Genomic DNA, 26,134 nt, shown 5'->3' on the forward strand with positions numbered 1-26,134 from the left:
AACTGTGTCCAGATAACTCCTATACTGAGTGTCACATAGAGCCCCTTTACGTCAGTGACCATATAGGTGTCATGATACACTCCTGATAGTGTATCCTGATATGGAAGAAATATGATCCGCTCTTCCAGCTCTACTTTACTTTTCTATTATAGGCCACAATTATACATTGTTCATAAAACTGATCAAATTTCTAAGTGGATTATTTCTGCAGTAAAATTAGAGTCATGATTTATTAAAATAAAGATTTCAAAGATTAAAAGTAAGATTTAAAAAAAGAAGAACTGAAGGGCACATTTTGAACCAATCTTCTAATTTCTTTTAATACTGCTTCATGATCACTAAGATCACAGTGGGTTTTTTTATTGGTACAACTCTAGGTTTGAAGAGTCTTGATTTGACCCCCTTGTTTCAGCCTGCAGCTTTCTATGGGCTTGAGACATAATGAGAAAAGATCTAGAGGGGAAAAAAAAAACAATCTGAAACAGGTCTGAACCATTATGGCTGTGTTCTGTAGTGTCAACCAACACTGTTTGTGTTTAATTTCCAACCAAACTTGGGTTTCTCAACCATATGTAATGTCAGTGAATACAGACGTTCAACTTCAGTATGGACTAGAAAAGAAGTACATGTTCTTAGTTTCAGTTTATGACTTATGATTTTAGTCGTTTAACCCTTTGAAACCTGGAATAGCATCAGTTTTCTTGTGCTATGTTCAGATGCTTTTCACATGCATTTGAGCCGTTAAACCCTGAGCAAATTGTTAAGATTTCTTTTAAAACATGGTTAAAATGTCACTGTGTAACTTGGCAAGAGATGTCACAAAAACTGCAAGAAAATAGGAAAAGGTGACAAGAAAATTACCAGAAAATTACATTTTTGGTTTTGTGAAGTGGAAATTATTAGATGTTAATGACAATAAAAACAATTGTCCAGACAAGTGTAATCATAGTCTATGATTATAAATATAGTTTCAGGATATTTCTCCCTATTTTTAGTGTTTGTAATAGTAACTATCGCTACTAGTTATTATTGTATCAATACATTTAGGTTGTTGCTTTTTACTTTTTTTTAATACCAGTTTTCTTTTGTTTTCTTTTTTTTTAGCTAAGGTTTGGTTAAATTTCTTGTAAACTTGTAACTTCTTCCTGTGCTTTTTAAGAAGACAAGTCAATATGTTCAGGTTTCATAGGGTTAAAGGAGCCAAATGCATCCCTGAATATTATAGTGGCTATTTTGATTTCTCCTGTGTTTACATTGGCTTTTTATGTGAGTTTTTTTATTCATCATGTGTTGCTTATCATCATGCTCAAACAAATGTTGTGCCTTTTACATGCAGTGCAGCACTGCAGGACTTGGACGTGCAGCACAAAACTTGGATGGTTTTGTTTACAGGATGTTCTTACTTTGCTAATCCACCTGTCAGAGCTCAACAGTCGTGCACTTTGTGTCCTCACTGTAGGTCACCAAGTTTGTCTGTCTTCATTACTCCATCCATCCAAGAGTCCGTCTTACTTTCTATTCGGTTGAAAGTTTTGGCGGATTTCAGATCAGATATGACCCACAATAGGCCTTCTGTGTCAGAGGCATTCCCGTGCTTCACTGGCTTCTGGTACAGAGCGTCCTAATGATGTTTCAGTCCCAAAGATGGCATCACCTACTCATTCTTGTTTTCATCACGACACTCACAAGTACATGTGATAAGGAAAAAAAGGGGTGATAAAACAAACTTGTCAATGCCTCCTCTTCTATTTTGTGTGTGGTGTTTTTTTGCCTTAGTAGTTGAAACTAAAAATACTTTTTCCATCTCCATTTTTTTTCTCTTCCTTAAGACCGAATTTTGACATTGTTTTTTCATTTCATTTTCATTACTTTCTCCACCCCTTACTTCGTCTCCACCCCTACTGTCTCTAGACCAGCAGTACATTATTATTCTGTCTTATGTTATAGTATTGCGTGACCTGAGACTTCTTACATAATCCCTGGCAGTTGTTTTGCACAGGCTCCGTGCATTCTTGCTGTTGCTAAACGTTTGACAGACAAAAAAATGAGCGGGTCGCAGGCACAGTATAATGCAGGACACACGCAATGCTGCAGAACTTTATGAAAGTGCTGCGTTCACTCTGCACTATGAAGTCCATTCCTTACACTGGATTTAAATTTTTACACAGAACCAAACAACATGCTGGTGACGAGCATGATGTTTAACACAATAGCCCCGGCCTCCAAGTGTGACATTTAACATATGCATATACTTTCTTCAGATCATTTTCGTCTTTGTTTTTAATTTATTTCTTTGTGCATGTTTTCAGGTATCTTTTTTGCAACTTTTTTACTAATTTCTGGCTAATTTTTGGTCCATTTCTTGTTAAGTTGCTCATTGTCTTCTTCCCATGTTTTTCAAAGAAATCACTTAAATTTAATCCGGTTTCCAAGGGTTAACTTAAAGCTGATATTTCTATGGTTATTGCTTCAATGTTAAAAAAACAACATATTTTTGTTGCCAAAAATGAGTAAATTGAGCTTCATTACATCCTCAAAACATGTGCGTCAACTTCTACTGGTTGCTTTCCCAGTGTTGTGTGTTTATGTGACCTGGACCAGGGATTAAATCAGCTGAGTGACCCTATGACTCTCTAACTGGGCCTCTGGCTGCAGCAGCAGAGAGGAGGAAGTTTCCCATGGGGTTCTGGTTGATGGGTGTCAAGGGGTGCATCAGGGGTTGAATCTGTTTTCCCAGTTCTGTTTCCCCAAAATATTCCCCACTGAGTTTCTCTGAGTTTCTGCGCTTTCCAGTGCAGAAGATTCGAACTATCGAGGACACAGATGTGCTGTGACAGTTGTACCAGTGATTTAGAGTACCCTATTGAAGGAACAACACCAGTGTTTGTAGTTTCTGTACGTGTTCCTCATTTAATGCAGTAACTATCATTGCAATAAGCTGCATCTTTCCAATTCCATTATTTTACAATCCAAAACATTTCTGAAGGCCATACTGACATTGTCCTGATTAGGAATCAAATGACGGCAAAAAAACTATCATGAAGTGTGTATGTCTGTAAAAAGGAGACACATGGGAACCCACAGAAGCCATTTCCATTTATATCCTGAGGTCAGAGATCAAGGGAGCCCTGTGAAATGAACAGGTTGTTTTTCCATCGCCAAAATTTAACCTAACTTTGAAGCATTATTCAGCCACTTTCCTGAGAGGCTAGCGTGACCCTGGACTTATGGTACCACTGCATTCCTTAGGTCTTCCAGTTTCAGATGATACCAGTATCATCACTCTTCAAAACTCAGCCTAGTACATCCCTTTAAAGACAGGAATGCTGGCCAGCAATTTACGTGATTACAAAAAATCAAACAAAAAAAAAAAAACATTATGTACGGACCTTAACTGCGTTGCGATTAATGTGTTATTGCTAACAACCCTATAAATGATACAACTTACTCTATGAGTAAAAAGCAAGAGTCTATAATATAAGTGTGGCGTTACTTTGTGTTTTTAAAGGCTATTTCTGACAGTAAAGGTGACACATCAAACACATGATACATCTCTTCTGAGATTGTTGCACAGTGATCCAAGTATTTAATTGTTAAGCCGGTTCCTAAAATGTTGGGAAATCACTCCTGACCTGCTCCTGTGATGCTGATTTAACATCGGTGTTTTGCCGTTTTGTATAAGCCACAGGCTTCTACTTCACAACTCACAAAAGTCCACTGAAGTGTTTGGGAATTAAGATCATAATGTAGGGTCAAAACAAAAAGAGGAAGAAAAAGAAAACAGCTGTTGTTCAATAGTGATACTTCCCTACAACATTACAGGAAAAGTATATCTTTCATGTAAAGGTGTCACAAAGACAAATGTACATGTCTTGTAAAAAGAAAATTTTTGTACGTTGAAAAATGTTTTACTTTTAGTTTTTAGTACCTCTTGAGTTGGATAAGAAAAAATATATGGACGTTGTTCAAATACATTCCTGTTCTTCACCGTTTATTTATCAGGGCAAAGAAAGTTTACCAGAGGTCCTCAATATGTAATCACGCTACATGATATTAGCCCAATAAAGGCCCGCCCTGAAAGGCGTGGGGTGTCACAAACAAAAATGAGCACCATCCATTCAAAGACCTGTGTCATCTCTGAAGCCAATTCAACATGCCGAGTCGGCCAAAAAAAAAAAAAGCCAACAGGGGCCAAGGAAAGCCAGCAGTGCAGGACACACAGCAAAGACCAGGGCGCCAGATGCTCACTGGCGGCCCAACGCTGGCCGATAGCTTGCTATGTCAGGGGCTGCAGATGTCACGTCATGAAAGATGACAAGGTACAATAAGACAGAAAATAACCTCTGTTTGATTCTACAGCTGAAACAATGAGTCGATAGACTGTCAGAAAGTGATCTGCCACTATTTTGATTATCCAAAAATCCCAAAAAATCCAAAACCTTGTTTCAGATGTCCCATTGTGAGGATCTGATCCTTTTTTGGTTTTATTTCATTGTTAATTTAATATCTTTGCATTTTTAACTGTTTTCTGACAAAGATACCAAATGATCAAGCAGGTAAAAAAAATCAGTAGATTAATTAAAATGATAAAAAAAATAACTGTTAGTTGCTGCCCGAGCTATATTATAACAAGACTTTAGAAAAACTGTAATAATTTTACTGTAATTGTAATTTTAGAACAATGAGTGGTATAGCCTAATATGTGGTGGGAGGATTTTTTTGTCACGCAGTGTTAACTTTAAATTAAAGTTCACTTCAGAGTAAGGGAGAAATTTTCCTGTCCTATTTTTTTTAAGTTCCCTGTCACAAGAAAATTGTGGAAAACAACTGCCTGGATTAAGTCAACAACGAAGAATGTGTTTTTGACTGTTTGTCTGACACATGACAGGCTGTCCAACCAGTCTGAACTACGGAGACATCAAAAGATGACAGAGATGTCAAAATCTAGCCGTGTCAGCCTTCATCTGTTCCTCCCACATGACCCAGTGATCGCCCTCATGTTTTTCTGAAAGATGACTCCCTTTTCACCGACACCTGGGCTTAAAAAGCAGGCACTTGGCCAAGAGAAGGAGAAAAACAAACCCGACAGGTTTCAGCTTTCCTTTCAATGAAAAACAAACAGGAGAGAGAGCAGAGAGGGAGGAATGGAGGAATGAATGGAGACAGAGAGGTGAGGATGAGGAGGTGTTTGGCCACAGATTCATCTGGCACGCTCACCAGCTGAGACAAGAGCCTGTTGTGTTGCCCTTCGACACGGGACCAGCAGGACTTCCTCTGAAGTAGCAGTTTGCTGTGAGCCTGTGGGTGGGGTAGTGAGAGTGGAGAGGGGAAGAACGTGGTGGTGGAGGTCCACCGGGTTGTGGCCATGAGGGAGGCTGTCCTCTGTTTAACCCCCCTCTGTCAGTAGCAAACAGGCTATAATTCCACGAAGTCACATCCACTCTCTAAAAGTCTGTGGGTGTGTCGAGGAAATCAGCAGCACGTGCCAAAAGTAAAAAGACTGAGGGGAAAATCACTAATGATGCTAAAAACTACTGCAAAAACAGAACAAAACAAATGTGTAAAAGTATGACTGAGCAGTTGCTGAAAACATATATATTGAAATACTGAAATCATGACACATACTTGAAATTCTTAATGTTTAATTTCATTCTCTTTGTCATATGTGCATAATAACTTTTTATCCAGAGTGTGTTTCTCGTTCTTTCCCCGTTCTTCCGTCTCTTTCTGATTAGTTTTATATAAACTTGTTTTTGTCTACATATAAAACGCAGCCACTACTCTCTCATCCATCAGCCAAACAGAGATTTGAAACAGACGTTTTTGGGGTTTTTTTCCAACATAAAAACAACCTCACGCTCTGTTTTCCAGTCTGAAGTTGCTGCAGTGGTTCCTCAAAAACAACCCTGCTCGCCTGTGCAAACCTCTGACACTGTATCCTCTCCAGGGGGATGAAGTGAACAAAAACAACTCACTCCTCCTGTCGTGACATCACAGACAGTTGTTGTTACTCTCTCAGCACTGATGCTTCGTGTGGAAGACGAGATTAAAAAATGAAGGCAGAGCAGCAGTAACATTAGCAGGAAGTATAAGCAGTACGGCACGAAGTTTACAGCCACGCTGGTCGCTCTGAATCGACCCAAATCACCAGAATAAACATTGTTCTTGTACATTTCTGCAACCACTGATATGTTACATTTTAACTTTTCATGATTTGTAGTTTTTATATATAGTGGTTAAGTTACAACCTTACATTTCAGTTTTCAATTTTCATGTTGTAACAATGCTGTGGTTACCATGTGGTTATGTTCAAGAAAAAAAAACACATGGTAAGGGTTAGGAAAAAATCATCTTCTGGTTTAAAATATCCAGTTTGTTACCACAAACACAAGTGGAAACGTTCCTGATGTGCTGTTAAAAATACCCGCACTTGTTGTTGTTGTTGAACAGCTGGCAGCTGCTTGGCAGCTGTCTCACCTAAATGTCATGGCATCCAACATCCAACATCCCCTAATCCTCCTGATGACAAACACCTACATACATGTATACATGTAATCTGAACTATGTCTTAAGTAAGAAAACGTCAAACTTCAACACTTATTTTCCACTTTCAAATCTCAGCCCTCACTACAACCTTTGGTGTGTGTAACTTGACTATATTAAACTCAGCATGCTAACATACTCACAACAACAATGCAGAAATGCTGATGTTTAGCAAATATCTTTACTTCAGGCGTTTTTGGACCAGAGAAACACTTTCGTAGTTCTAAAAACTCCCATTTTTGTTCTTCCGCACTGCAAGAACCAGGAACGATGGCTCTCAGAGCACTGTTTTGAGGCACTTTTTTAGCCCCTATTTCAGAGTGAGTACTTCTTCAGCACAAAAGGAACCATGACTGATGTAAATGTACAGTGGTTGGTCCTGATGTAGGAGATGTGCGTTGACTGGTCAAACATAGCCAATTCAGCTGTTCAACTCAACCTAACCTCACCTCAAGACAAAACACAAACAACAGCTTATAATGTAAAAATGGTAGAAGACAAGGATGAATGCCCTGATGCAATGACCAGGCTTTACTGAGCAAATATGTCATCATGGAAATGGCCTTACATATGTTTTTGACTTGTCAAAGCAAACTGAAGTTGCTATATCAACCACTCGGGGGTTTCCAGTACGTTGGTTCAGCATTCCTATTGGTGGTCCAAATGTAAAAAGAAAAAAAGCCCTTGAGGGGAATGCTGTTCTCAGAGGAGCTCCCTAGCTGGTGGTCTTCTCAGTCCTCATAACTATATGGTCTGAAAACACCTAGTTCACCATCTTAGTTTAGCATGTTGCCATGCTAAGATTAGCTAATTAACACATTAAGTACAGATGGGGCTGATGGGGATTTCATTCATTCTGAAAGTATCTAGTCATAACTCAAAGTACTGAGGTCACGCTTTAGGGACCATGAATGTCTGCACCAAATGTTATGGCAATTCATTCAATAATTGTTGAAACCGGTCACTAAAATTCAAAAAGGTCAGCCTCTTGGTGGCACCAAATGAAAAGTCACTGAGGCCATTAAGTACCATCCTCTGTAAATCGTGAAAATCTGGACCTTTTCAATTAAGGCCAACCAAATACATTCACTAAAGCAGCACAGTGGTTGGAGCTCGGAGGGAACACATGATCTGTGTTGGAGAGCAGCCTTTAAACCATCTGCTGTGTTTAACAACCAAATTGGCAGGTCTGTTCTTACATAAGTGATCATGGTCAAAGCTGATGTTGGCACCACCAAAGGTTCAAGGGGAGAAGCGAAGAGTCATTTTACAGCTGCTTGTTTACAGGAGCAGCCCTAGAGAGATACTTCAGGTTTTTATACCTACAGTCAACAACTTGTATAATCATCGGACAGGCCTGCTCCTGTTAGAAGATTCTCTCAGTGCAATCGATGTTCAGAGGCAGATGATGAAAAATCTGGTTTTCTCCTGCAGTGAAATCAAGAGATGGACAAAGCATTCTTCGCATCCATCTGTATTTTCATTTTGATCTCTCTGAATTTAAAAGAAGCGTCTGTTTCACCCAGAGCATCAGCTAAATACCTGAAATGAAAATGAAAATAAAAAATAGTCTGCCCACATACGGAGGTGTAGAAAGTGCTGTTGTGAGCTGACACTAAAGAACAGCCCCATGTTGTGTTTACACTCGCATTAGTAATGCCAAGCTAACAATAGCAAGTCTTATTCCAGTCAGAGTGAAGGCGATAACCTGTGTAAACGTGTCCCATCTGGCACAACGAAACTTTAAATTGAGTCTTGGAGAAGATTTATGAATAGTTTTTATTGAGGCTGGAACTGTGCCATCATCCTCCACACAAAGTCTGCCTGCAGTTTAGTTCAGGATGCTTTAAATCATACAAATCTGGTTATTTCAAACCCTATGTAGCATTGCATGAACTTGCTGACCTCGGATTTATCTTATCTCTGTATTACCAGCAGTGAGAACAGTAAACACATTCAGTTTCACTTTTCTCAAGCAAGACAAACCATGATTAAGGACTCCAAATGATTACAACCCCGAAAATACAACTAAAAGCCCAAACAGACGTTTTCTTCAATCTTCAGGTTTGCTTCAAAAGGTGTAGGTGGAGATTTCGGGGGGGGGGGGGCATGTCTTTTGTGCACAAAATATTTAGAAACATATCCATTTGACAAAGGACTTTACAGACATTTACACTATAGACTTATAAGGAAAAGACAAAAATTGGTGCATAAAAATCCACCAGAATGCAGGAAATGAAGCGTTAGATGCTCAAATTTTCTGGCAGAGAAACCGAAGCTCCTGATTTTGTCATCAGATGCGAAGCAGGTGGACCCAAATGCAGGTGACGACAGGCAGCAGGAACTCTAAAAGCTCAAGCTTTATTCCAAAGAAACAGCTTTCACATCACGTGACCAAATCAAGGATTCAACAAAGACTGAACTGAATACCAGGACTTAAATACAAACTACACTTACAAGGGAATGGTGTGCAGGTCGAGAAAAGGGGCAGAGATGCTCAGGTGAGGAGAACAAGGTGATGACACAGAAGAACAGGCAGGGAGCTGATTCGCTGGGATAAACTGAGGAACTGAGGAAGGATCAACAAGGCTGATACAGGACGTGTGTAAGGCAGCACAGCCTGCAAGAACACAGTAAACAGAAACCCCAAAACCATGATAAAACAAGTCTTTCTGATAATAAACCAACCAAGTGAAAACAGAGGCACTTATAGAGGCAACTTAAATAAGTCTAGTATACAAACATACAGTCCAGTCTTCCCAAAAGTCTGAAGGCATCAGGACACAGCCGACTGACCCCACACGCTGCTAAATGTCAACAGACATGTCACAAACAACTTTCATGCTTGAGACTCATAAGACGGTTCTGCTATGTATAAAATCATCTGGGATATTTTTTCAGCTTTTGATTTTTTTTGTGGGAAGTGCTCACTAAATCTTCAGAGTTTGTATGAGCAGCACAACAGCTGTGTTATCTGCCTCTTCCATCTCCCTGCGCTGATGTTTTGATGAATAGATGTCTGAGTTGAGCCTCATGTTTGGTTTCATATCTGGTCTGATTTGCTGTAAATGTTGCACAAAAATACTAACAACTGCAATATGTCTACGTCATTATAAGCAGCTAAGGCTATGGTTGTCAAGGGTCAAAGGTTACAGACAACAAACGGAAAAAATGATATTACAAAATATGATTTCCAGTATTACAAAAAATGACGCACACTTTCTAAAACTGATAGAGCCAAATAACTACTGTGTTTTAATCCAATATTTGCTCCAATTAACCTCTGTTTTGGTCTCCAATGACTCATACTGAAAATATCTGCCTCTTCATGTTCACAACAATTTAGTCACGACTTTCGTCTTTCTCCTGTTTGTGTGGGACAGGAAGCTTACAGTGGGTTTATAAAAGCTTTATTTGAAAGAAAAAAAGTAGCAGCATACAGCTGTTGGAAACCTGGCTGATGAGAGTGGTGTGACTGAACATACACCAAAACCATCAGCTGAAAAATTCTGAGGCAAGTTTTCTGTTGGTCTATTCAACCATTGCATGTGACATATAGTCCTTTGATCCATTGCGCTGGTACAGCGGTGCTTACATTAGTATCCTAACATGCTCACAATGGCAATGTAAACATACTGGTGTTCATCAATTATAATGTTTATCAAATTAGTTTAATGTGTCTGCATTCTTACTAGCTCTGCACTCTGCTAACTAGCAGTAAACAAAGTGCAGATGAGGCTGTTTGGAATGTCATTAGACAGCAAAGGTATTAGACAAAGAAAGAACGAAAATTTACAGTAGAATATGCTGAATTTTTGGTTGTATTTTTTTGTTTTGAAGTCCTGGAATTTGAAACCTGTTGCATATCTCTGTGACCCTGACGGTATAATATAGTGCTTTATGAAAAGAAATGAAAGGTTAATAATATATAAATCTAGATCCTGCCTGTCATCACCACCTCATGACACGTTCATTTCAGCGGATATGGTGAAGTTAGTAAAGCGTGTGTTTACTTCCTCTCATCAAGTCAAGCTGTGGTTACACAACAGGACAAAATGTACAGCAACAAACCTTTTATCCTCCTAAACTCACATGTTAAAGCTGTCGATGCGAGTCAAGAGTCAGGTCACAACATGCACATTTTCTGCTCACCCAAAGTCTAAAAATAGAATCTGTGGTTTGAAAATGATAAGACACATTTGACTTCAGGACATGGACAGAGATATGGGGCAATTTAAATCCTCTACTTTCTGTTTCTTTATCTAACTCTGAGTTTTCCCTTGCCTCCACAGACTGTTTAAATTTCACACACCAGTCAATTTTATTGCTCTGCACAGCTGAGTTTATAACCTGCAAGCCTCCTACAAGGCAAAAAACACCTGAGATAGTGCACATAAAAGCCAAGGTCAGAGAAAATGGCTTTATGGATTTGAGCTACAGTACAGTGATACAGTTATGTAACAGTTGCATTAAGCTTACATTAAAGAAGTGCAAAGGGCAGGACACAACAAAAGGTATTTTACTGCTTAAACATTAAACTGTGGTCCAACTTTTAAAAGATGCATACTATGACCTCTGCATCCATGAAAACCTGAGGATTTGAAAGGCATCTACAATTTCACTGCACGGTTGACTATACTGTCACAAAGACAGTCAGAAGTAACAGACCTGAGCTATACCATGGAAACCTACTAATATTTGGGCTATATTTTGTTAAATGATGTGGCTCTTAGTTTGTTTCTTTGGATCCCTATCAAGTACAGTATTCTGGTCTTACTGATAGATTTAATCCAAGTATTCAGAAAACCAATGCTGTAGCCTTGTGTTGGCTTATATAGGGCTGTCTAGAGGTGTTTTTTCTCCTATTAAACTGACTTGGGAATTTTGTTTCTACTGGTCATCGCGTCTTCCTTCATGGTAAATTGTGGTGTTCCTCAGGGGTCAAAACTGGGACCTCTTCTTTCTTATTCTATATGCTTCTTCCTAAACTGTCTTCCATAAATTATGTTATGTTTTTACATACTGATCATAGTGTAATCACACAGAGGATTGAATTCAGTAGCAACTTCAGAGGAAGTTGGAAGGGCTATGTTTTTGCACTGTACAGAAATAGTAGGAAGTTGGTCAGAATGATTGATTGATTGATTGACTAATAGATTGTAATTTTCACAACTCACTTTTGACTTTTTTGATGTGTTATCAAAGCGATGATCATTTGCTAACCTTGCAAGCCCTGCCATTGCTTAAACTTCAGCAAGAATTTTTTTTTATTATGCTTTGGTTGCTATAAGCAGATACTGTATTGACAAATCAGATATTGAAAAGGAAAACATAATAAATAAATAATATTATAATAATTTTGTCAGAGAACATTTTGCACATGTAACATGTTTATTATCAACATTTCCTCATTATGTTGATAAAAATGTAATAAACAGGGTGGATTCACACCAATCATCGATTTATTGAAAGAAGACCTTAAACAATGCTGCTCTGTACAAACGTTTTGCTGGTCACACAGACTCGAGTCACGTGGCAGAAAATAAGAAGGATAGCAAGGAAACTTTCAGCAAATGTGTGAACGAAGTTTTAATAAAGCATCCTGTGTCAGCAGTATGAACCTGGTGACATGTCTGCACACTGAACCTCCCACAGTTGAACTTCACAGTTACACAGTAAACTTGGCTGGACTCACATTTGCACAGGCCAATGCACAGCTGCACGTGGACACGTAAATACTGAGTCATGAGTCGGGGACACAACCACCAAACCCCCGCTCCCTCCATCACACCACCTCATCCTACACAAGCCAATCGGAGAAGCACAACACACCTTTGTGCTCTGGTCTCCTGGAGCTTTACATACCAAGACTGCCTGTGGTCAGAAAACAAACACACTGCAAAAATAAGTGTTTAACCAGTGAAATACAGAGTTAACTATCACCTCTAGTGATTTATTATCAGGCTAAATTTTTCCTAAATCACCAAATTTTTAAACAATGTCCTCATGATGAAGTGAGAAACGTGCTTGATTTTTGCAGGTTTGTGATGATCAAACAGCTTTTAGTTTTTGTTTTTAAGATTTCTTTAGCTGCTTTGTCTCTCAAGATGTTGTTCTGCTTTAATGACACTTAATTTCAATATCTGCCTTTGGTGCCATTATATCTGTTGTAATATACAGAGGTTTTTGTTGTCACATTACAGAAAGTCTTTTCTTTTTTTCTTTTTTTTTTACTTTAGAGACATGTAAACCATAAGTGAGACTGCGGGTGGATGCCTGTCACTGTTGAGAAAAGCAGGAGAAATTATGAGAGTGTAGGCAGAAATTATGGGATTTATTCCCCCGTTAAGTGCAGCTTTTGGGAAAAAAACACTGCTTATCAAAGTCAAACAACTTGCCTACTTATGGCAAAGAGCAAAGACCACCAACATGACTCAGTTAGGCTACTCAAAATGAAATGTTACGAACACATATTTCACTACTGTTGGATCGGTTTTGGTCACAAATGGGTTTGCTGGAATCCAGCAGCTTTAGCATGAGTGGGACGAGTGTACACCACATCATAGGCTGGTACAGCTGTTCACTGCCTCTATGTTTTGCTGCCATCTTAATTTGTTTACATTGTTGGTAAGTCAGGACCATGGACTTTATGGTCAGGACAGAGAATCCTTTTGGCCCAATCTCAGCCTCCACCCCTAGGCCACAGCACTTAAACCCTCACAGGCCTAAAAGGAAAATTTGCTGATTTCCAACCAGCTTTGTATCAGCATGTGTAAATGAACTGTGGTAAACTTCCCTCCATCATTAACTCATCTTCCAGCTCAAATGCAATTTTTGCTGTCCGTAGGGCTGTTGCTCAGACAACAGATACTGCATTTATGTATGTCCGCCACCACGGCGGACATACATAAATGTTTTTCACTGTCCATGTTATTGTTTTGGACCATAAACAACATTATCACACTAAAAAAACATTACAAAACATTATCTGGATAGCAGCTTGAGAAAATTTAGATGTAGTTTAATGCCTGTAACACAGGCAACACAAGCTCCCAAAGTTTCTAAAATTAGCAATGTCTTACAAATGCATAAAAAGTCCTCCATGTATCATGGACATCACATGCCTCAAAGGAGACGTTGACATAACAGTTGGCACCGTAAAAGTTGAAGAGTGTGCATAGAAAATCAGATGAGCAGCCACCCTGTCAGCCTCAGTCATCTACTGCAACCACCAAAACCTTATTTTCCTCAACCTAAGTTGTTTTAATTATTTTAAATGTGATTATTTCGAGGAATTAAAATGTGTCACATGAAGCCTGCTTCAAATCCACATTACTGAAAAATTGCACACAGTTTAACATGACTGCATTGATGTATTTGAAATGAAAGGAAGTTTATCACTACATATTATGGGAAAAAGAAGAAATACAGCTCTTAATCTCACTCTCTTTCACTCATTCTTTCTCTTTTTCTCAAATCTCAAAACTTGACCTAAGCCCACGTTTGTCTCTTCATCTTAATCATATTAACAGCAACAACCACTCTGTTTACATGAAGGCTCTTCCCTTGATAGGTCTTTGTTTTACTTACCCATAAAGCCCGACGTCAGAACCCAGGATAGCCCTTCCTCCCGAGGGGACGACCATAAGAGGATGAACTGTGAGAAGTGAACATGGAAAAAAAAAACCTCAGATGAAGTTTCTGTGCTCACTTTGTTGAATGTGTTACATAACCTATGAAGCGGGCATGATAACAACATAAAGTTGACCACAACTTGACCCCTGTGGGACACCATAGTCAACTGGCAGATCTAATAGTCTTTTAATAAAAGACTGAAGTACATGCTGAGAGTGAGACAAATAGTACCCATATTATACACAGTGTAGTTGTAAGCAGATCTGAAGGCATGTTTACTAAAACACAGGATATGTCAACATTAAAACTTCTCTTATAAAGAACATTTTTAATAACCATCTTTATAAAACAGCCTTTACTAATGGGTGCTCACGGTAGAAGTTCAAGTTGTTTATATGTGCTTACAACTACATCATAGTATGTCATAAATTGTTTATGGCATATTGGTTATGGCTGCTAACTTGGGTGAATTGAAGTAAAGCATGGATATGTAATCATTTGCCACATCATCTGTTTTAATTTAAAAGAAAAATAGAGTAATTTTGGATTAATCCTTAACACAGTATAAAACATAATATAACAGCCAGTTAGTACCAGACTAACTCTATATACTATCTATCAAACTGAAGAAAACAATGACTGTGTTTCACTGATTGTGTCATGCACACAACAAAAATACAAAACAAAAAACATTATTTTTTCCAAAAGCTACAGAGGCATGAAGGTCCAGCACAACCACTGAATAAACCATGGATGATCTTAAATCAGATGCGAGTTTAAAGTTTTAACCTTTTATTCCTCCACAAAGTTAACTGAGAAAGAGACTCAGCCTCCAAAGCTTCGAAGTTATCATCTGAATGTAAGGGAAATACCAACGGTTGTTGTGTAGCACTATTCAACCACACTTTTATTTTGTATCTGCACGACATGGAGCCAGGCAAAACAGAAGGGCACTGTTTGCTAACAAATAACAGTATGACTTTAGTAATAAATTTACCGTGACGAAATATCAGGATGTGTATTAATAGCAACTTAAGGGAGGTTTCATATTGTCCCAACAGGAGCTCAAATGTTTATCCTAATATAATGATCTGTATTTTAATCTTTCTTTTCTAAATTAATTCATCCTTTTTTTAACTGGAAAAATAATGTGATAAAAAGGAGTGGGATATGTACATTAAAGGGAAACAGGAAAAAATGCAATGCCCTTATTATTGAATTATTCAACTGAAAACAAAAAACTCTGACTCTTTTTGAAATAATTAACCTCACTGATCTATTAGCATATGACAAAAGCACCACAATAACTGCTGTGTCTCCCCATTTGAGTCAGTAAATAATAAACAAAAGCAAGTCTTTCTTTTTCTTCTTGCAGACTTAAAAGTGGATCAGCTCTTTTTCTGCTGCTCTCTATCAGCTCTTGTTGTCTGCAGGCCGGGCAGTTTAACATCGACCCCTGATGTCTCAACCAACCACAGACCATCGTCTTCCCCTGCAGGGAGTTACACCCCCCCCTCCGCGGATCAGATCACTCCAAACAAGGAGCCTCTCATGGCGGGGCAACAACAAGTCCTAGACAGGCAGAATCAAATTACACTCACAATAACATTTACATTTTAGGCATTTAGCTGACACCCTTATCCAGAACTACTGGCAGTACAATAAGATCCAGTTCCTACAGTAAATCCGCATTACAGGAAACCAGAAGTAAGGAAGTCAAGGGTCACAGAGGAGAGAGAGAGCGGTCTGGCAGGACGGATGTGAGAAAGAAGCTCAAGGAAAAGATGTAGAACGAACAGAGGGAGGAGACACAAAAGCGGGATTGCTATGGCAATTAAAGTGAATAGACAGTGGAGAAGGAAAAAATAGCTGACACTTTTTGACTACAAAAAGGGATAATCAACAGTTTATACTGCATTTGTACAGAACCTGTCATACACATGGTTATTCGAAATATTTTACACAAAGGAGGAAATCACTTGAATTAAATAAAATTGCAGACTTATGGAAAAACAAAGAAACGGTCAAGCATAGGAATTAAAAATCAATCAAACTGCATAGGAACTGTGGTGTCTTTTAAATCAAATTAAATATTCTCATTCACTTGTGTTGTCTTTCCTGATTTTAATTTATATCTTATACATGGCGAAAAAGGGTGTGTACCAGTAAAATTATCTGATTTATTGTTTCCATCAGCATTGATCCGTTACAATGAATGGCGCAGCTATGGCTCAGGGGGTAGAGTGGGTCATCCACTAATCAGAAAGTTGGCGATGATTCCCCGACTCCTCATGTCACAGCATGTCAAAGTATCCTTGGGCAAGATACTGAACCCCAAACTCCCAGTGGCTGTCAGTGTGTGATTGTGTATAAATAAAAAAAAAAAACAACTGAGTTGCAGGTGGCACCTCGCACGGTGGCCTCAGCCACCAATGTGTGTATGTGTGAATGAGATAAGTAAAAATGAAAGCACTTTAAGTGGTCGAACAAGCAGAAAAGTGCCATACAAGTGCAAGTCCATTTACCAAAGCTGGGTGTTAGCTCTGTCTCCCCTGAGAGGTCATTTTACTTCAGTCTCAGAACCTGTCGGCTATCGGTCTGACAACGATAAGCCTCTGGGGACAATGGCCACTATTCGTGGGTTCGAGTGTAGCCAGCTGATATCCAGACCCAGACTGCCTGCCCTGTGTGACAGCCATTGTTTTGAGTTTGTTATAGTTCATTAGCAACTAGAAACAGGTCCAGACAATATTTTTGCTAGTCTTTATTAACAGGTATCTGCATATCAATTAAGATAATAAGAAAAAACTGATACAAAGGGTTGTAAGATTGTATTTTCAACAATACGATCCACCGCTTTTGCTCTCCACATGGACTGTTTACCTGTGGGCAACCACAGCCCGCTCAAACATGATTGGTCAAATTCCTCGTACTACAAACGGAAACCAGAATACTTCTGATACCAAAATCTTATCCTGTTGCCTCAGATTCTGCATAAATATGCAGATATCTGTTTATGAAAATTAGCTTTACTTCCACTTTAACAGAAGAATGGTTTTACTTTCTGTAGTGTTAAAAGTATTTCATCCTATCTTTAGTTTATTTTCAGTTTAGTTTCCTGGGCTATTTCCGTTTCCGTTTCCGTTTCCGTTTTTATTTTTCCAGACATAACAGTTCCCATTCCAGTATATAGTTAAAGCTCATTGCCTCTTGCTCATGCAAGTCTGTCCACACTGCTGATAGCTTCGACCCCAGCAGCTTTGTTTGAGCAAATGGAGCAGTAGTAGATAATAAACAAGAGCCCAAATGTACTCAGGCAGTGATGAGTACTGTGGTTGTCTTTTAATCTGAGGAGGAACAGTTGAGTCTAGAAGAGGAAGATCTAACAAGCTGATACAGGCGCTGCAGAATAGAAGGCCAGTTTTTAACACTCCTCACTGTGAAACTCACACCAAAAAGAGGAACGGCAGCTGCGGCACACACATACTGGCTAAAATTATAATAATTGGCCTAATTTCAGTTATTAACCTTCTTGCACATGACTGAGATGACACATCTGGTCCATAGAGTGTAAAAACAAACCTGTTCCCTCCAAGAGGAGAGAGGCCAGCTTGATGCAGACGTGTAAATTTGATTATTTGTTGAGTGTTTGAGCTGCTGTTTGGTATCAGAAGATTTGACACTTGACTCTGATGGGATTAGTAACACTACCTAGCTAATAGTGTTTATCTAGAAACCACATCAGGAGCAGAGATCCTCTCTCCAGTCAGATGCTTTCAGCCAACTGAGCATTTTTTTTTTGTCTTTCAGGAATATTGGGGGGGGGGGGTGCTTCCTCATTTTAAAGAAAATTTTTTTGGGAGTTGACATTATGTAATAGGGCAGCTCTATAGTAAAAGGGGGTTTATTTTCCTAAATCTTACTTTATGTCACATTACATTATGAATGTAACGTCATTCGTTGGGGGCTAATTCTTGGGATATCAACCGAAATGTATGAGGATACACTGCCTCTGGAGCTGAAAAATGAAACAAGTCAATCGCCATAGTGAAACTTAGAGCCCTTTTAATTAGCTCACTATAGACCACAATGTTAAAATGCCCGACTTTACAGCAGAAATAAACATGTTTACAGCCTGGTACAAAAAATTGGTCTCTATAGTTAATTTCAGCATTCATGACAACTGTAACAGGGTCAATAACTCATACATCTAAATGTTATAAAGGCTTAAAGTTATGCAGAGCGACAGGTGGGTGCTCACGTAACCGTGATATAACTCCAGATTCACAGAGATTAGTGTTTTCAGTTTATCAAAGATAACTGTATCATTTTGGCTGCCTAAACACTTGCTCAGTGTTTGGCTGCATTATGGTTACTGAATTATCTGGACTGCTGGACTTGAAGCAATATCGGTTGACTGATAATTCGAACCTCTGACTTTCAAGGGGCAGCCCTAATTATTTTCATATATGCGACAGATTTTGAAGGGGGGATAGAGAGGGGACAATATGCCCAAAAAGGCCGCAGTTTAGAATCAAATCTGGCCGCTGCCAGGAACTTGGCCTCCATGTGTCATTCGCTCTAACACCCAAAGCCAAATGAAATTTCAAATGCAGAATGTGAAAGTTAATATGAAACGTGGTTGCATGAAAATGAGCATCTCTACTTTTGCTGCAGAGAAGAAACCGCAGAGTCTCTGCTGTCAGTCTCATGTCTATTTCTTGTTCTATACTATCTAACTAATATCTGACACCAAGTTCTGCCACACCCCCTTTTTCTGCTTTAAGGGTATTTACATCTGACTTGTTTTGCATTCGTGGGACATAGTGTTCTCCAAGCCCTAAATCAAGGCGATTGGGCAACACGTTCAAGTCAAAACTAACTCGTCTCATCAGCTTAGCCCCACCATTGTTTTCCTGTTCTGCAGTTCTGAGAGCGCTATGTGCTAATCTTGCGCTCCTTCCAAGAAAAATACATTCCTGAACGCTGCTTTCATTTTTGTCACATTATGGAGGAGAGAGTTTCTCCCTGCAGACCTGGCACGCAGCCAGCTTTCCCAACAAAACAGCCAGCCCACGTGCACCGTCGCGTGGGAGGGAAAATAACTTGCATATGCCTTCTACGCATATAACACACAGGGAATACATTTGCACCGTCTGACCAATTCACTGTGTGTTTGAACAGGTAACCGCAGTCTGACCTGACTGAAAGTACACTTGGTTCCCTGATGCCACTGACAAGTGCAATACAGGAAGCCACGCAGACAACAAACGTTTAAGTTACTTCATCATTTTAAAAAATCCCCATTGTCATGATCAAGTTAAGTTAAACTAACTTGGTTTAGGGATTTTGCTAAAACTTGGAAAGACTGATTTAATCAAACTTGTCATACTTAAGTTGCAACAAAATTTTAAAAAATTAAGTAAATATAACTACTTTTTAAGTTAATTTCAAAATTAGATTTAATGTAAACATAAAGACTAATAATTAAGGTAATCTCAACAAATAGACAATATAGGACCTCTAAGTGTGTGTCTGTATATGTCTGTATATTAAACCTGAATCTCAGTCCAAATTGTAATATATTCATTTTGCCTTCTAACAACTGCACACCAGAACTTAATAAAAAATTACAAAATATTTCCTTTCCCAGATGGAGCAGCAGTGTGCAGTAATTCACTGTCAAAAACAGTGTAGGCGGAGTCTAACATATACTGACTGGCTCACTTGCCAATAGGTGCTGAAGTGAGAAACGATACCTGCCTCAAACGTCAGTGTTTGGATCTCTTCAGCTGTTCATTTCAGAGATTTGGGGCTCTGAGATCATCCACTCTGGTTGTTATATCTGATTAAATCAAGCTGTGGCTTGTGGTGATGGCATCTCAAGATACTGAAGATTGATTGATTTAAAAATCCATCACATCATGCATTTTGGGCTCTGTGTGGAGCCTCCATTGTACTGAGGAGGATTCACAAACAAAGAGAACCACAGAGCCCTGAAACAAAGAGAGACAGATCATAAGCAACACAAAGCGACAAGTCGATTTTGTGGAACCCTGAATTACAACCGTGGGAGGAGCACACATAAACAAAGCCGCTCTTTTTACACATGTTGTTAGGGGATTTTGTTTGTTCCCGAATGGTATTTTTCCTCTTCCAGAATATTCTGGGGAGCAGCTTTCCGTGCAGCTCTTTGCTGTCTGCTCTCTGACCCCTCTGAAGTTACAGTGATTTCCATGAAGCTAAGGAAAGGGAGGGGAGCTGCAAGCTGATCCCCCCCCACCTCTCTTTAGAGTCAACAAGATCTGAACCAGCACCGACGTCCTGATGTATCAGTGCCCGTTCGTCCAGCCTGTACTGAACAACATGAAGGCGTCACATGGCCACATCTTATTGGTCAAATCATCAGCTTGGTCTTGACGTCAAAGGATTAATTGATGACACGCAACTCAGTTATGAATACCACACTTATCACACACAGCGCCGGAGAGGGTTGAACAAAACATCTGTTGGCTGTAGACTCTTAGTCTTGTCGGTTTGTCTATATAAGCCATCATAAAAACAACAAAGTTATACACTGCATAAAAGCACTTGAAAATAAATCCTCTCGAATAATACAGTCTGTCAAACATCATCAGAATATTTCTATGCCTTTTGCCATCATTTGTTGGTTGCCTCTGGCTTTTGAATAGCTGGTTTGGTAAATTTCAACAGCAAGAACCTGCTTTGTTTTCACAGTGTTGTATGTTATTTTGACCAATGCAAAAACATGCAAAGAGAGTACAGGGCCTGAAGTCACCTCTTCAGCGCTAAAGACACAACATAACTGTATTTGGCCATGGACAAATCTGCACAGTCAAACACCCAAAAAACTCCCTGCGTTCCCCTCCAACACAGCACATAACAAAGCCTTATGATGTCTACCAAAACAACCTGATGATATGTCCTCCCACTCAGATGCCTCACTGCTGGGAGAAAGCAAATTTGCCTTGTTTTGGTTTGTCTGCCACTGTTCCCTCCTGTGTTGTTACGATCTGTTTGGAATGTGAGCCGATACTGATTTTATACGCAAGAAGGAAAAAAAACAGAGCGACCGACATCCTTGCAGCAACCTTGACAGGTCTTCCCTGCTCAGACGGATCCTGATGGGTGCATTTTTTTATTCAGTTTTTTCTACAAAAGAAAGTAACAATGGTGCTAAATGTATCCCGATCAGTCTGACTCACTTAATCTAACACTCTGCAGACATGAAGGATTACACAGTACAACAGCTCAGTTACAAGGACCAGTGAAAGAGGAAGCAGACTTATCAGGAGTCCTTGGTCTGTTGACTGTTTGCCAACTGCAGTGACTCAAAACAATGCAATTATACAGCGTATTATTACTATGGAACCCCAAGTGCACTGCAGACGAAAAACACCTAATAATAGACACAAGAGCATCCAAGTTTTAAAAAGCATCATTAAAACCTTTCGTAAAAGCAAGGAAAAATGTATTAAAATGGAAATATTTTATGGCTAACTGTGTTGTGAATAAAACTTTACAAAGATAAATGTACATTAATATTGTGATATACTGATGCACTAAACTCTAAACCCCTAAACATTTTTCATTTTATATACTAGCCTTTTTAGCCACTTTTTACCTGTCAACATTAACATTAAAGACTTTCACGTTTGCTGCTTTAAACTGAGAGATGGCATGTGTTGAAGGTCCATGTTTAACTTTCTTTTCAAAAACTCCTTTAAAAAATAAAAAATAAAAAACTTGGATTCAGGCTGAGAAGTACTGAGAGCAAAATCAAGGACTAGGTGAGGAAAACGGATGCATTTTGTTATTTTTGTGATGACTGTGTACTTTCCCTGCTGTCAGCAAAAGGGTCCCCAGTTCGAACCCGGGTTGGGGCGACGTCTGGACCTTTGACCAGGTTAAGTGGTAACTCTAAATTGCCCGTAGGTGTGAATGTAAGTGTGAATGTGTGTCTGTCTCTATGTGTCAGCCCTGCGATAGTCTGGCGACCTGTTCAGAGTGTACCCCGCCTCTCGCCCGACAGCTGGGATAGGCTCCAAAACACCAACAAACACGGGTTGTCTTTTGGTGACCCTTCGTGGCATTTCCACCAGTTGGTGGAACACAACACAGGTTGTCTTTTGGTGTTTTTCACCTTCATATCACAGTCTTTCTCAGCGACGTTTGAGTCACCAAACATGGATGTATTTACGCTGTCCTGTCTCTGCTTTTCCAGACGTTTTGTAACACCAAACGTGGGTGTTTTAAGCCAAAACATAATCTTCTCCTAACCCCCATATACAGTATATATATATTATATATATATATATATATATATATATATATTTTTTTTTTTTTTTTTTAAATGAGTTTTATATGTCTGTGTTTCATAACCCTTTTAGTGCCTCCAAATTAGGATATAACATCAAGCAACTTCCAGAATGAGGTAACACTCAAATGTCTAGCTTGTGAGTTTGTGGCACAATTAAACACAATACAGACTACATCAGTTTTTGTGTTCTTGGTCATTACTTTTGAGAACTAAATGTGCTTATTTTGCACTTATTGGTTAAGACAGTTTAATGTAAGGCATCAGGGATGTTGGCTTTTCACACATTGCAACATCAAGGATAAAACTCATAGAAACTCAACTGCCCAGACAATTTTAGCCCGACTATGAACAGTCAGCAAAATCCTGACTACTTCCCAAACAGTGACAATAAAGACGGCTGCCACGGACACAAAGAGGCATGTGTGGTAAAACTGAGGATTTTCCTTTCTTGCAGTTCAGGAGGCCGACGACAGTTTTCACTGGAGGAGGTGTTGTTAGGTGCTTCTCTATTTTTAGAGACCTTACTCAAGATGTTCACATGAAGCATTTTTGCAGAGTATGCTGGGAAACAACTTGACCCCTCATTAAAAGGAACATACTGTAGTTTGACGTCTTTGGCTTTAACAACACAAGACAACCTGTCATGCAATATCCAGAAACTTCTTCATTCATGTGAGCAACACATCCGCTGTCCATCCGTGTATGAGTCACTTGATTGCTCCATAGAGCAGTTTAAAACTCACATCATTATTATTATTATTATTATTATTATTATTATTATTATTATTATTATTATTATTATAAAAAAAGAAGTGATTAATAAGATTAATCTTCATTGAACTCATTTATGATCAGCTGAGGCTGTCACTTTTAAAGTTTCTGAATTGTTGGAGCTGTTAGTCTTGTATTGCGTGTCTTGCTGTGTCTGAAACTCAATATGTTGTCGTTAGGTCATAAACTCCCTCAGCTTTAACCCACTCTACAATTAAAATAAAAACATGGTTTGGATCCTAACTGTCCATTAGCACACCACAGTGAGGTGAGTTAATACCAGCAGATGGGTTGGTTGGTGGCACTGGCTCTGGTGATTGGCTGTGATTGAGAGGCCGTGGTCCAAAATGACCATTAGGACCCAGAGTTTGTTGTTTGTGTTTGTTTAGGGGCCGTTCTGAAATCGCGCACCAATTTCTTGGAACGCATAATAAGTGTGTGTGGTGGTGTGATCAGCCAATGTGTTCAGCGGCCATTCAACAATGTTAGACAACAGGAGCTCATTATGACTCAAACACAACAAACACATGTACACACACTGTGATAATTATCAAAGAAATCTGAATGTACAGCTCATAAATACAAGTCAAGGTTATTCTAAATCCCAAAATTTCATATTTTTCCTCTGAGTACTTTACATTATGTTTGACAGACAGAATCCTCTATCATTAGATCTGTTATGATAAGAAAGACTTTCGGTAGGGAGCCACATGAGGAATCCCTTGTCCAGACATGCATGAGTAAAAGCTACTCTCTGCTGAGTGCATATCCAAATCACTACATATTATTTTTAAAAAATGACAGATGTATGTTTTAAACCTTCCCCTAACTCTTTTACAAGACTAAATGTCAGTTTTGCTCTTTTCTATTACTCCATAACACAATATCAGCAGTGGCCCCTGAGAGTTTCATCATCACAGCATCATCACACGCCATCATCTACTGAAATATTGTCTGCTAGTTAAAGGAACATACCAACATTGTGGTAAATATGCTTATGTGCTGTCTCAACCAGACACAGTTACGGATACAGAGTTACTTCATTTACGCGCCTCTATTACAGAATTACTGGACATGTGTATTAAGCTTAACTCAACAGCCAGCAGGACTCTGTCCCCAGTCTGAGGAAACCGGTCGACAGCTAACACAGAAGTGCCAAAAAAATGCAATTCCTCCTACGGCCACTTGAGGTTGGCTCCAAAAGCGAGTGAATCACCACAACATGCCCAACTTCACAGCAGATATGTTTACAGCAGGATGCAGACTGGTTTTGACCTTCATAAATAATTTCCAGTCAACATTTCCTCAGTTTATAAAGGGGGGGGGGTTATATGACTCACCCAATTAGATTTTATAAAGGCTTAAAGTTCTGCATATTTCAGGGCGGGGCCACTCTGAGTGACTGGCTGTCTGGCGTCAGTACTTCTGTGAGTCAAATCTACCACAGCTCCATCCTCTCACCCAAATATGCTCAAAAAAAGTTAATAAACCAGCAATGGCCAAAATGCCAACCTTGAGTCCACAAATAAATGTGTGACGTAATGATAGCTACGTTCATTATGAAGGAGAAAAAGTACACTCTTACATGCTGTATCATTTGCATTTAACATTTCTAGACAGAAAACAAGACATTTAATAGCTTGCATTGAGCATCACAGATACAATTTATGGCAGAAAGTATATGGACACCCTTGACACTTACATGTACTTTTGGTCTGTGGCTGTTTTTCATAGTTTCAGCTAGGCTTACTTACAATTAAGGAAAATGTCATTTCTACAGTATACAATACTATTTTAGAGTGTTTGCAGCTTTGTGGTAACAGTCTGGGAAAAGTCCTTTCCTGTTTCAAAATGACAATGCTACTGAGCACATTTTCTTTGTTTGTCTTCTTAACCAATATGTTGAAAATTTCCTTTTTTTTTTTTTTTTACATTACAATTTTTGGTTTAATGCTGGAACAGCGCTATGGTTAAATGGTGGTTAGGTTTAGGCAGAAAAACACTTGGTTAGGGTCAGAAACATCATGTAAGGGCAGGGTCGGACTAGGAGCAAAATTGGGCCCTGAAAAGAAAAGAGACCTTTTCTTTTAATTCTGCTGCATCCTCACAGGATTAATACAAGTCAGGTTTTGCATTGAAGAATCATAGTCAGAGCCAGAGCCAAACTGAGCTTCAGTATTCACTGATCTCAGTAGTTACTTTACTTTATTAGTGCAAAACAATTTTTCTAGGGGCCGGCAGATTATCGGCCTGGCTGATTATCAGGGCCAATATTAGGTATTTTGCCAATTATCTGTATCAGCATTTTATTTAAATGATCGCCAATAAAATTAATTCATGTGAGAAGTGTGTGTATTACTCAACCAACACCGGGAAAGGCAGTCTGCAATACATGCAAAAGGTGTCAGCATCGGAGGAATTTTTACTTTGTAAAACCTCAGGGAGCTATTTTTAGTCATTCATTTTTTTATTTAAATTTTTCTTGTAAATGTAGATTGGTTCCTAATATTGGTTAACTGTCTCATTAAATGCTAATAATCAGCATCGGCCCTGAAAAAACAATATCAGCCGACCCCTAACTTTTCTTAAGCATAATATTAACTTTTTTATTCTTATATAGTATTGCTATCCGCAGTTTACTGTATGAATTGATGTGTTTAACAGTGCTAACAAAGGTGTCTGAAAGTCATGCATCCATAAGCAAAGCATGTTTGATTTCTTTATACACAGTTACCACATCACAATGATTCAACTCAGCTTTTATGATGAAGTGTAACAGCCAACACACTAATGATATAAGCTGTACGCTAAACCAACAGCAAAAAGACAACATACTACAACATA

At 38.9% G+C, this 26,134-nt stretch overlaps 1 long non-coding RNA gene across 2 annotated transcripts in view; it reads right to left on the minus strand.

Annotated features, from left to right (window-relative positions):
* The window catches only part of LOC148189544 (uncharacterized), a 50,607-nt gene that overhangs the window by 24,021 nt on the left and 452 nt on the right, over window positions 1–26,134 (minus strand). For both annotated transcript variants that reach the window (XR_015776528.1, XR_015776527.1), the window contains exon 2: window positions 14,134–14,200. This is a non-coding gene — a long non-coding RNA (uncharacterized LOC148189544). The remainder of the gene's footprint in view (window positions 1–14,133; window positions 14,201–26,134) is intronic.

This window comes from Plectropomus leopardus, chromosome 5, assembly GCF_026936395.1.
Source record: "Plectropomus leopardus strain MGB_pleo_1.0 chromosome 5, ASM2693639v1, whole genome shotgun sequence".
Taxonomy (NCBI): domain Eukaryota; kingdom Metazoa; phylum Chordata; class Actinopteri; order Perciformes; family Serranidae; genus Plectropomus; species Plectropomus leopardus.